The sequence below is a fragment of the Schistocerca serialis genome, chromosome 2 (genome assembly GCF_023864345.2).
Source record: "Schistocerca serialis cubense isolate TAMUIC-IGC-003099 chromosome 2, iqSchSeri2.2, whole genome shotgun sequence".
Classification (NCBI taxonomy): domain Eukaryota; kingdom Metazoa; phylum Arthropoda; class Insecta; order Orthoptera; family Acrididae; genus Schistocerca; species Schistocerca serialis.
In genome coordinates, this window is record NC_064639.1 from 541,506,231 (window position 1) to 541,520,453 (window position 14,223).

General features: G+C 38.8%; 1 protein-coding gene across 1 annotated transcript in view; it reads left to right on the forward strand.

The window, feature by feature from the left end:
• Positions 1-14,223, forward strand: part of LOC126456193 (protein SOX-15-like) — an 81,405-nt gene that overhangs the window by 55,895 nt on the left and 11,287 nt on the right. The gene's annotated exons all lie outside the window — the stretch shown is intronic.

Below are 14,223 nucleotides of genomic sequence, written 5' to 3' on the forward strand. Positions count from 1 at the left end.
AGGGACTTTCAAAAATAAACGAGCCGGAGTCTGGAGTGCGCAAACCGGTGACAGGAGGGTAATATCGAGGCGTGTGTAACGAGGTGTGGTTCCGACCAGAGCGTGGAAGTTCACAGCCCGTCGTTAGATGGCACGCGTGCACGTCACGTGACTATACAGAGCAAGCAGCAGCATGCATCAATCGTCCAACGCTGCCAGTCGCATTGCATACAATGACGTGGAGGCATCACGAGAAAAGCAATTAGGTGTTGTTCGTTTTCTGACAGCGGAATGAGTAGGAGGAACGGACATTCATCGACGAATGTCACAAGTGCACGGCGAACACTGCATGTCCCTTGCAAGGATCAAGGGGTGGCACAAGCGCTTCAGGGAAGGATGGGTGTCGTTAGCCGATGATGCACGGTGTTGGAGCACTACAAAGCATTACCGATGACATCGTCCAGCTGGTGGATGCACTCATTATCCAGGACCGCCGACTGACAGTGAAAGCCATAGCCGCAATTGTCGGACTGAGCGTCGGATGTGTTCACCCCATCACGAAGGAGCGACTGCACATGCTCAAAGTGTGTGCCCAACGGGTGCCTCACAGTTGTAACCTCCCCACAAAAATTTTAAAAGAAATGACGATACTAATTAGAAATGCTAATGGACATTGCGCTAAGCGTAACCTGCCCACAATGAAATGTACTTACAATGGCAACAAAAATGTGAAATTCGCAATCTGACTCAAATATAAATTCTTCACAAAAAATTAAAGTCCATTCAGTGATAAGAAAATTCAATTAAACCGAAATATCGGTCTTTGGCCCTGTGTAAAACAATCAGAATTAAAGTCTTACCTCAGAATAACTGGATGTCAAATTTCTGCTCTTATTTCTGCGCACGGCTTGGAGGAACTGCATTGCAAATAATAATATTCCTTTTTTCTGTGAATTTACTGAAATTTTTCTTCAAAAGAAGTGGAATGAAATGGGAAGTGCAACGAAATCTTTAGTTCAATAAAAAAAATAAAATTTTGAAAAAATGCTTTAAAAATAAAAATTATTATTGGGGGACTTGTTGGAGATTGATTACAATAAATAAGTTTTACATTGTCTAATGATTATATTAATTAACAGTATACCTCATTCAGCATCTTGACCAGTGTTGCCGACCGCCTACATCACACAACCGCACTGGGCTGCTACTACTGACCGACCGCTCTGCATGACGACTACTGACTGAGTACTGCTCTGCAACTAAACAGAGCTACAGACTCGCAACGACTACTGACAGACTGAGAACCGCTCGCAACACTCGCGCGGTCAAGCGCAAACTCTCTGGTCACAGATGCTACAATGCCTCGCCATCGCTGCTATGTTACATACGTGTTTCATAACCCTCCACTGGGGGGGCAAAAATTTGGCAGCGATGGTGAGTCATTTGGACTTGCCAAGCGCGGCAAAATTTTTCTTTAATTAACAAAATCCTACAACTTACAGAATATTTAAATGTTGTGCACACGCACTAAATACAAAATATATCAGACAAAGACAAAATGTGAATACAAAACATAGTAGCAAATCAGAAAAATGTATATACAAATTTTTTGACAGATAACAAAGTGCACAGGCACTGAAAAAATTCTTTAGCATATTCAGAACAAATAAACAGACTGGCAAAAAATATTATGTTGACAAGTGACATAAGTGTACTCGCACTGGAGTTCAGCGAATCGAAAAAAATGTATAACCTACGAACAGAAATGATGTTACCAAAAAAAATGATTTTCATTATGTGACAAGAATTACGATAGGAAAGGGAAGGATTGCATCATGGTTGTAGCACTTTAGATTGCACACAGCTGTTCTGAAAGTCCATATCTTTCCACAGAAGTACAACACCAAGTGACACAACTTGAAGTTCTTTTCCCATCAGAATTTATCAGTGTAGCCAAGACACTGAACTGTCGTAGTAATGTTCCATGTTTTCATTTTGGCAGTACATTAGGTACACCAAACAGTGGGACCATAATAACGTCTTCATTGCTCACGGTGGTGGACAGCATGTCGTGTCAACACCACGCTCTTACAAGGCATACCAACGTAGAATTAGTGCAAAACCAAAGATAGTGCTCCATGATCACTAGGATAAACAGGACAAATGGACATTGCAGTAATTCAGGGTAGTTAGCTTATGAGGAGAAGGACATTAAGTCACATAATATTGACAATTACAGACTTAATTAGCAGTTTGTGGCATTCATAGCCCAGTTATTGAACATTTCTGTACCAAGTATGTAGTATTACAGAAAAATGTTCATTAATTGTTTTACATAGAATCAGTAGCCTTCTTTTCCTAGTTACAAAGCATTATGAAATAAATGCATTCTTTTCCAGTTACAAAATATAGTATAATTAATTAATCATTTGTCTTCCAATAGTAATAATCATTATCTTTTTCCTAACCACAAAGCATTATGAAACAATAGCATAGTTAATTAATTATGTGTCATTCCAATCTAGTAAGAATTATTAGCCTTCTCCTAATTACAAAGCATTATTAAACAGTCACATTCATTTCCAATTACAAAGTATGGCATCGTTAATTAATTATTTGTCATTCCAATGTAGTAAGAATTATTACCCTTCTCCTAATTACAAAGCATTATTAAACAGTAATTAAGATTCATTAGCCTTCTAATTACAAAACATCCTAATTACAGTTAATTAATCATTTGTCATTCCAATCTATTAAGAATCATTAGCCTTCTTCTAATTACAAAGCATTATTAAACAGTCACATTCTTTTCTGGTTACAAAGTATCAACATTGGAAACAAGAGCTAATCAATGGCATAATTAATAACAATTCTTCAAGTGACATTAATTATTGGCACTCAGTGGCCAGCAAGTATTGAATAAAATAAAACATAGTTCATCATTCAGTATTATTCAGATCATTACGAAGTCATTATTAAAAATCAGCTAATTAGTCATAGCATTAATAATCATGGGCATTATAAGTAGTCTCATTACAATAAAACATTGTTCCTCATTCAGTAGTATTCAGATCATTACAAAGTCATTATTAAAATCAGTTAATTACAATCATAGCATTAATAATCGTGGGCATTATAAGTAGTCTCATTACAATAAACAGTGGCAGTTATTAGCTAGTGACAAAGCATTATTTTATATATATATATATATATATTTTTTTTTGTCTCATTAGGAAGTCATTACTCAAGTGACATACTATTCAGAGTTGATCAGTATTATTCAGAATTATCATAAACTAGTGACATTATGTGGGACTGGTAATACCTCTTTTAGCAATGCATTGCGTTGGGATCGATAATTAATTGGTGAGGCATAACACTATTTGCTTTTGACCTATTGCTGCAAATGAGGATAGGTAACGTCATTCGTCATGAGTCAGCTGTAGCAAGGTTATGTAACAAGGCAGAATATGTGATCACATTTATAAATGATAAACACAAATGGGTAAAAAATATAAATGCAAGTACTAGAACAGGTATAATAAGTAACAGGTTTAGTAAGTATCATGAAAAACTTCTCCTGGAAAAATTACAAAATGGATTATTAACCTGAAAGAAGAAACGCACACTATGCTGAAAAGTAGTGAACTTCGAATTAACAGGTAGTGAAATGTGTATAAAATGTGTTCCATAGCTGTCCTTTCCAAAACTTTCTGTCATCCTACTATGCAATATAACACCTGCTGTCAAAACAAACTGCAACAAATACTTAAATAATTACATAGCATAAATACATAATTTCAACATTATCCTCATCTGTAAAGAAAAAACTTCATTATCAATCACTTCATTATCCACATTATCATAACTTCATTATTATCATCACCTGTAAAGAAAGACTTCATTATTCATAATACCATATCCTTCATCATTATTCATCAGTATTCATTATCATCTGCAAAAAATCACTTCATTACTCATTATACAACTATTCCTTACCTCTAGCATATTTCATCACTAAAACTAAGATGTGTAGTTCAGTCTGACAGCCTGCATCAATCACCTTGTATTCTGAAAGAAAAAATTAGTTAAGACTGCTATTCTGTGATGAGTATAGTATAGTCTTGTTAATGCTTGTTAATCCTGATCCATTTACTCTTCCTCATAAAGTTATTGCATCTCCTTTCGTTTATCCCGTAGGTGAAATTCCCATTTCTGTTGAATTTATTTCTTACACGCATCATTTCTTACTGAAATTGATGAACAAAGATTAATGTCCTGCATTTAAATCATATACCCACTAAATAATGACTGGTTTATGGTAACATACTTAAGCATACAGCATAACATGACAGAAAACGTAATATGTCAAAGACATTGACAGTGTTCAGATGCAAAAATGTACACAGAATATCACAATGCAGCAGCAAAAGGAAAAATGTAAAACAGTCACGATGTTGAGATATCATAGGGCAAAAAAAAAAAAAAAAGTCAAAGTCGACTGGTGTGTGTTATATCTTAACTATTTCACAGTGCATATAAACAAAACTGGAATACAATCATACATAAAAAGACAAAATGTGACGTTCGTTGTTTTCAGCTTGTATGTAGTGTAGTTAATCGAGGCGAGAATTAAAGACTTTAATGGAGAGAGAATTTGATAAAATTAATACGTCATTACATAGAATTGCATAATTATTCATAAAATACGCAAGTTCATTTGGAAAAATATGCACGGTCTGATGTGTAACGACAAGAAAAGCGACCTGCTAACCTTACCTTGCCGGGCACTTGCCAAGAAAAAATACGATAATCATCAGTAATTAGTCACGTGAAATAATTGCATTAGTAAATGGCATCATAGTGTGTTGAATCATACAGTGGTTTCACTCAATAAACGGTTTAATGTTTGAGATATGGTGATTGCCTTTCGATTTTCTAGTTCTCAAAGTTTCGACGTGTACAACATTGGGGTGAGGGATGCTGCGAATCCGATATGGACCTGCGTATAGAAGTTCAAATTTACTGCACTTACCTTTTAATTTGCTGGATAAATAGTGTGTACGTACTAATATCTTCTGTCCAACGTGAAAGTCGCGGCGTGTACAAACCTGTTTTTGCTGTCTTCTCCGGCGCTCTGCGGCACGTTTGATGTTCTTCAGCGCAATGTCAATTATTTCGTGGTGTCGTAGGCGACGACTTTTGGGGAATTCTACTAATTCTTTAATTTTGTTTGGCGGTTCAATGTTTTTCAGTATAACAGACGGAGACAGCATAGTGGATTCATTTGGTATGGAATTAATTACATCTTGGAATGAGAGTATGTATGTATCCCAATCAATATGTCTTTTGTGGCAGTATATTCGGCACAGCTTACCAATTTCTTTCATTAATCTTTCACAGGGGTTCGAAGAAGCGTGGTACTTGGATATATAGATCGGAGAAATGTTTCTGGCTCGTAACATGCGTGTCCATACGGTACTACGAAATTGAGATCCATTGTCAGAAATTACTCTCATCACATGCCCTACATGAAATAGAAAATGTTTTACAAATGCTTTCGAAACAGTTTTAGCAGTAGCTTTGCGTAATGGAGTGAAAGTAACAAATTTTGAAGTGAGCTCAACAGCGACAAAGATGTAGCAAAAACCTCTGTTAGTTCTCGGAATCGGACCAAAAATATCTACTGCGGCCATATGTCTTAATTTAACAGGTACAATGGGATATAAAGGAGGAATATGTGAAGTGGTGTCTGATTTAGCTTTCTGGCAAATTTTACAAGACGCTAAAACTCGTCGTATACGTTTTTCCATGTTAGTAAAATAACAGTTCTGTCTCAGTATAAGAAAACATTTTCGTGCTCCGTAATGTGCGTAGCTTAAATGAGTGTACCAAATTAATTTGTTGACCAGTTCGTCAGGAATGCATAATAACCAATTGTTGCTGTCAGGATGAGAGCGGCGAAACAGAACGTCATTGCGTACAGTGTAATGTTTCTAATCGTAACATTTTTTCTATCTTGCCAAAGGTGTTTAATTTCTTTCCACACATTGTCTTTATTTTGCTCCTTTGCTATGTCCTGTAATGACGATGAAATAAAGTTTTCAAATGCAACTTGCTGAATGTACATGACACTGAAATTAGTTTTGCAGAAGTTGGTTGCTACGTCTTGCTGATTGTTGCCGAGAGAACGCGATAGTGCGTCTGCTATAACATTTTGTGTGCCGGGAATGTGAACAATTGTAAAATTAAATTCCTGTAAATAAAGTTTCCATCTACTTAACCTGTCGTGAGTAAATTTAGCCGAGAGTAAAAATTGTATCGCTCTGTGGTCTGTGTAAACGGTGGTATGTCTGCCATAGAGAAAGTGCCGAAATCTCGTAAAAGCCCATACAACACATAATGTTTCAAGTTCTGTAACAGAATAATTTCGTTCAGCAGGTGATAAAATGCGGCTTGCAAATGCGATGTTTTTGATTACTGTAGAACCATCTTCTTCAATTTCCTGGAAAATGTGTACGCCTAAAGCGCTGTTGGAACTGTCGGTGGCAATGGAAAAATTTCAAGTAAGGTCTGGGTGCGATAAAAGTGGAGCATTCAACAAAGCATGTTTCAGATAACATTCTCGTGAGCAAAATTCTGCGTGTCAAAAGTAATGTTTGCGTTACTGTAATATGCAATCTGTACTGTGTCTGGTCAAATTCTGTCGTACGTGCTATTATTTACGAGAGGATGCTGTGGCATATCCACTATATGAACTGTTCTGTTATTTCTTACTGACGTGTTACGCTATGGATGACACCTATTGTCTGTTCCATTCATGATTATTTGTTGTTGCTGATGTTGTTGCTGCTCATAAGATCGACTGTTATTAAATGTACGCTGAAAATTGTGCTCATCACTTTTTACGTCTATCATGATAGTAATTTCTATACGGCGCATTGCGATACGAGTTGAAATAGTGTGTTGTCTGTACGTAGTTATTTCTTTGCTGCCATGCGTTACTATTTGTTGGAGCTGGGACTATACGTGCACGCGGCGAAACATTAAAGTTTGGTTGACCTTGCAGACTGCATTGTTGGTTAGGTATGCTAAGCGGCTCACTTTCATGCTATTGTGGTGAAAAACATCTATTGTTACAAAAATATGGTTCCGATTGCTCAAAATTTTACACATACTGATGATTACGATTTTATCTGTTATTAAAGTTACGGCGGTAGTTGTCATTACGGGAGTGCCTACTGAAAATTGTCACATTCGGTAAAGATTTGTCATATCCGGTTTTCATTACATATTCTTAATCCTAGGTAGAGCAATAGTTAAAGAGCAGTTTGGATAGATATATAGGATAGTAGAAGAGAAGGCAGCAGTGCAGAAAACTAAAGATGAAACAGCACTACTACAGCTCGGGGTCCTATGCTCGCTACGGCACGTATTCATTAAAGCGTAATGAATCCCCTGAGGTCATTTACGCACTGCAAATAAATTTTAGCTTTTGTGTTACAGGCAATAGCGGTAAAATTTCAAAGGCAAATTGCTGTATCCGTGCTAATTCAAATTTCTGCATAATACGTAATGCTGATGAAAATACAATAGCAAATTGTCGCCTCTGGTTCAAAGCTAGTTTCTGCATTACAGGTAATAGCGGTGAATGTACAAAGATAAATTGTCGTATACAGTGCAAATCGTGTACCTGTACGCTGTCATTATTAAATTCCTTACATTTTCTTACAAATGCAAACTGCTTATTATCAACGTTCTCGTCACTGAATTTGAGAACACGTTCGGGTTTGCGTGAGAATTTGTTTGTCTGTGTCATTTCGTACTTCAAGTTACGTAGCTTTTCAGATTTTAAGTCGCGTGTCTTTTCGGATTCTAATTCGCGTATTCTCTGTAAATTGTTCACATGATACGCGCTGCGTGACTCTGACAAATGTTCGTAACGTGGCGGATTCTGTGACGTATTGGTGACTGAAATAATTGTTAATTCTGTTACTTTAATACTTTCGTCAATTTGGTTGTTGTGTCGTTCACTTTTACTAACAACTTCCGTATTAACAGTGTGTAAAACTTCCACTGACTCTAAATTAACTTCGTCGCGAATCTGTACTGCGTTTTTAGGGCATTGTTCGGTGACTGCATTAATTTCGTGTATCTGTGTTGCGTTTGCTGAACATTGTTCAGTGACTGCATTAACTTCGTCTTTATGTAATTCTGTTGTGCTTACATGTGTACTATTTAATTTTTGTGCAACAGTGCCAACTTTTTCATCACTGTTATTAGCACAAGTCTTAGTATTCACACGTAATTGTACTTTAGTGTCCTGACATTGTATGGTAACAGCTGTAATCTGTTCGCTAGCTTGTTTGTTCTGTTCATAAAGGTTATCGTGTTTTTCCCTCGGCTGTTTAATACCTTCAGAAAATTGTTTGTTCCGTTCTCTAAATTGTTTGATCTCTTCTTCCAGTCGTTTGTTCTGCTTATCAAGTTTTTCATTAAGTTGTTTAAACATTTGTTGCAAAAATGCTATAATTTGAGCCTCAGTAGCATTACCTGCTCTATTCTCTGTACTGTTTGACGGTGTATCTGCCATTATCACGTTCTGTGTGACCATTTGGTCATTCTGTAATTTACAAAAAGGTTTGTCAGTCGGATGTACAGTGTCTGACACTATTTCGGAATTATATAAATCCGTCCTACTTTCAGTACATTGTTCATTTTCACTAGACAAATTTGTCTGTACGTTACTTGAATTTTCCAAATCGCGTGTATTAAGCTGGGCAGCGCTCATTACAATAGAGCGTCCCGCGTCATCGATTGTCGTCAAATCAACAGAGGAGACAATTGAGTTCGTTTGTTCATCATTAAGGTAAAAGTCATCATTAGTGGTTGGAATGCACTGATTGTTAGTGAACGCAGGATTGTCATCATTACACTGCGTGTCACATGTCCTATCGGCAAAGTTGTTTGGGTCGGTAATTTCATTCAAAATACCTCGCGATACACTATTCACTGTCTTTCGCGGCATTTTAACAATAGTCAAAATTTTTCACAAAACAAATAAGCACAATGCAAAAGCAACACACAAATACAATAGAGTAACAAATTGCCGTTGACCTGTAGAAAGAAAGTCACAAGTTAATAAAAGCGTTGCGCCAAATCCTAATTATATCTAAGCAAATAAGAGCAGATATCTGACTGTTGTTCAAAAGACTCTCAACGAAATACGATCCTGGACTGGGTGTCGCCAAGTGTAACCTCCCCACCGTAATTTTAAAAGAAATGACGATACTAATTAGAAATGCTAATGGACATTGCGCTAAGCGTAACCTGCCCACAATGAAATGTACTTACAATGACAACAAAAATGTGAAATTCGCAATCTGACTCAAATATAAATTCTTCACAAAAAATTAAAGTCCATTCAGTGATAAGAAAATTCAATTAAACCGAAATATCGGTCTTTGGCCCTGTGTAAAACAATCAGAATTAAAGTCTTACCTCAGAATAACTGGATGTCAAATTTCTGCTCTTATTTCTGCGCACGGCTTGGAGGAACTGCATTGCAAATAATAATATTCCTTTTTTCTGTGAATTTACTGAAATTTTTCTTCAAAAGAAGTGGAATGAAATGGGAAGTGCAACGAAATCTTTAGTTCAATAAAAAAAATAAAATTTTGAAAAAATGCTTTAAAAATAAAAATTATTATTGGGGGACTTGTTGGAGATTGATTACAATAAATAAGTTTTACATTGTCTAATGATTATATTAATTAACAGTATACCTCATTCAGCATCTTGACCAGTGTTGCCGACCGCCTACATCACACAACCGCACTGGGCTGCTACTACTGACCGACCGCTCTGCATGACGACTACTGACTGAGTACTGCTCTGCAACTAAACAGAGCTACAGACTCGCAACGACTACTGACAGACTGAGAACCGCTCGCAACACTCGCGCGGTCAAGCGCAAACTCTCTGGTCACAGATGCTACAATGCCTCGCCATCGCTGCTATGTTACATACGTGTTTCACAGTCTTCAACCACACCAGGAAGTATGTCTTGCTCACCTGCAGCGCCATGCTTGGGAAGGGAATCTTTTCCTGGAACGAGTGGTGGCTTCGAACTAGAATCAAAACGACAAGGTCTCCAGTGAAAGCATCCATAGTCACCACCACCTAAAAAAAGCCAAGGCCATCCACACGAGTGCATCTTTGACCAAGATGACCCCCTTCTCATTCGCTTCCTGCAGCACGGGACAACAGTGAATGCCCAGCGTTACTCGCAAACCTTGACCACCCTCGCCAAGCGATCAAATCAAAACGACCAGGCAATCATACCCGTGGGGTCATTCTGCTCCACTTCAATGCAAAACCTCATACGGCCAACACAGTCGCGGCACACCTGCAGAAAATCAAATGGGAGGTTCTCGGCCTCCATCCATACAGTACGGACCTCTCTCCCTGTGATTACGCCATTTTTGGTCCCCTTAAAAAGGCTCTGAGGGGTAACGATTCACCTCGGACGACGACGTCCCACTGTACTTGTGGAACTGGTTAATATCGCAGCCCCGGGAATTTTATGAGACAGCCATTCACCGCATTGTGTCACAGTGGGGCAAGTGTCTCAACAGCCAGGGTGAATACTTCTAACATACAGGTACTGGTTTCTGTAATTATGTCTCCGGCTCGTTTCTTTTTCAGCACACCTTATACTCCCGTTCACTACACTGAGATACCCACAGGAGATCCGATGTGTCTGTGCATTCGCACTGAGGAAGGTGGATCCACTGCCCGGCTAGGTGTATCAATTGTATGAATGCGTGATATCTGAGGATCGTCAATGAGGCGTGCCCCGATTGCTGCACACTTGCGATAGTGTTGTGTTTCAGATAGCTCAGTGGTTAATGGTTCTGCCTAGTAAGACCAAGACGCCAGGTACGAATCGCGGTCCGATAAACCTTTCCGGCTGGTCCCGGCGGAGGTTCGAGTCCTCTCTCGGGCATGGGAGTGGGTGTCGTTCTTAGCATAAGTTAGTTTAAGTAGTGTGTAAGTCTAGGGACCGATGACCTCAGCAGTTTTGTCCCTTAGGAATTCACACACACTCACTACAACGACGACAACCTGCGGTCGGACGTCCACTACCTGTCCCTGCCTGCTCCCAACGGACTGGTCGAATGTACTCATGTTGTTTAAAGTTTCTACTTCAAGCTGCCACCGTAGTGACTACGTTAACGTAACTTATACACTGGGCGGACGGTGTATAGGTGATTGGAGGGGAGACAGAAATTTAGCCAGTATAGTACAAAACGATATAATTGCCATTTTATTTATACAAAGGATTCGGCGAGTTGGAAGACATGTAGTGCACAAAGCATTAACTTTGGCAGGAAGTATACAAATCTAATTCTATTTCAAATGGTTAATAATAATCAACTTAGTACTTCTATATTATACAATTATGATACCAAACAGGAAGTACACAAATCTAATTATATCTTAAATGATTGTTAATAATCCACTTAGAACTTTTAATGTAGATGACTTTTGATAAAACGGCATGCATATTTCAACAGTGTATGCAATATTTTTCTATTATTAGTATGAATATGGTTGTTACCTTTTTTTCATCACTCTGATATTACGTATACCACCCAATGATTCCATTCAGGGCAAACAAAGAGCTGTCGAATGTAGGTAGAAAATATCCATAAAAAATTTAATATACTCCAATAACGTTTGGCCGAAACTGACATTAAAAATCTGATACCTGGTGGGAAACTCTATTGGATATCAACAAAAATAGCAAACAAAAATGCGACTTTAATATTCCAGTGAAGAAACTGTAAACAAACTTTAAAAGACACTTATACAACTTTGATGGCATCTACATAAACTCATTTGCTTACGAAACTTCATATATGTTCACGTTAATGGACATTTTATTGCTTTCACGCTTTCTACATTCTTATGTTGACTGCTACTGTAATGTTAAAAGAAGTGAAGAAACAGTAAATAAACTTTAAAGTGCACTTACTCAACGTTGATGATATCGAACTAGCATAGGGCTCAGTGCTTTTGAACAACACAGGCGCTGTGGTACCTGGGTCTATTTATCCACCGACACCGGGCAACCGTATTTCAATTAAAATTTCTCCGGTGTACGGGAATATCTATAATGGATGTACGAGTGGAGGTCGTAGACAAATGGTTGATGACATTAGGAAGTTTGGGTCTGACAGTGAAGCGTGCTTGTATAGCCTTATGATAAGGCTACCGCTCGAGACAAGCGAGAAATCCGTCCCGGTGCGGAACGTATTTTCATTGCTGCCATTCACTCATGCAGCTGATGGTTGTCCATACTCTCAGTTGCGAATACATTTCATCAACATAGTTCCGTTTGCTTACGAAAATTCACATATGATCACCTCAACGGATTTTTTTTGTATAGTTTACATGCTTTCTATTTTTTATGTTGACTGGAATAAGTTGCATAAAATGTGCTTTGGAAGCCACATTTTTAAGGTTGATTAGAAAAAGCGTAACCCCGAGCCAGCATTCGACATTAAACTGGGCGGCAGCACTGGTTTTTAATAGTCTAGGACTAGGCTGTCCTTCGTCTCTTCATTCGTCAAATCATTGTGTTGCCAGGTCAACTGGACTGTAGAATTCGTAGCTCAGTGACTACATTTGGCGCTGCGTTGCATCCCATACAGCTTGAAAAAGTCCAAGTTTCTGGAGAGCACATCTTTTCGACTTTGAATTTTCACATTTTTTCTCTCTTCTATTGTTGAAAGCCGCGCGGGATTAGCCGAGCGCTCTTAGGCGCTGCAGTCATGCACTGTGCGGCTGATCTCGGCGGAGGTTCGAGTCCTCTCTCGCGCATGGGTGTGTGTATGTGTCCTTAGGATAATGTAGGTTAAGTAGTGTGTAAGCTTAGGGACTGATGACCTTAGCAGTTAAGTCCCATAAGATTTCACACACATTTAAATTTTTATTGTTGAAAATATTATTATTTTTTTCGACTGATGCATTTAACTCACAAGATCAAGCGCAAATGTACACACCTACAGAAAAGTATGGTCGTATTCGTCAGAGCTCACTACAGTAACTGTTCCAGGCAAAACTGAATGTATAATCCGCAAACCATCAGTGGTCTTCTTCGTCCTCAGAAAACACTAAACTAATGTTGCGGTTCCGTTGCAGGCCCTTGTGAGATGTGAGCAACGGGTGATGGGCACTTTGATGTCCACCACAATATTATTGCACCTGGAAGTGGGGGCTCTTCGATCGGATTATCATGAGTTTCTATGGCGATATTTCATGTATTGAAATTATTCACAGTGCTTTGCATTTTTCTTAGTCACTTCTGTACTTGTAACTGTAGCGTCACCGCGTGGTTCTGGCAACGGCCACGCGAGACCAAGTGCAGTAATATCTTGGTCGGATAGTACATGGCTGCTATGTTTATGTTGTTCCAAAAACTGATGTCGGAATCGGCGCACAAGGTAATCTGCAGTTCGATAACGGCTGCACGAGGAAGTTTCAGAGGAAAGATAGAGGGTACTGTTTCGGTAAAGGGCCCTTAAATCTTCGTATCCATCTTGGCTACAGAACGGTCCTAAACGCACCTAGGAATTTTTTCTAATATCCCGTGAACATGCTGCATTGTTTCTAATGCATGCTGCCTTGGGCCTGCCATCTAATAATTTTTGTGTGGGCCGCAGTACTCCATTCAGCCCGCAGCTACGCTGTTGAGGCCGCGAGCTCCGTTGCCCATGCAGCACCACGTGAAAGGTGGGGGGGGGGGGGGGAGGGTCTCCTAGAGATTTTTTGTCTCCTTTCTTTGTGTAAATGGCAACTGTATTACACTTATAAAACTATTATACACCATACTGGAAATGGGAAGCTATAAAGAAAAAGGATTCATTTAAGAAGAATATATAAAAAAAAGGTAGGATAAATTGAGTAATAGAGGTCCCTTCACCTGCCAAGGGAGGAGGTGTCAGAAAGTGGCCTCGAGCCCGGTATCCCTATGCAGTGTCTCCCGTCAGCCCGTCAGCACTGCGTCAATCAAAGAAATAACTTGAGAGGCACCCACATGCCTTGCTCATACTATGGCATCAAGCAGTCAGGCCTGCAAGATGAGTGGTCTGCCAAGCGAGTGGATTCATTCTTATTTATCGAGTAACATGAACTCTAGTACTCACACTTAAGTTACAAGTTATCCTCCTATATGAT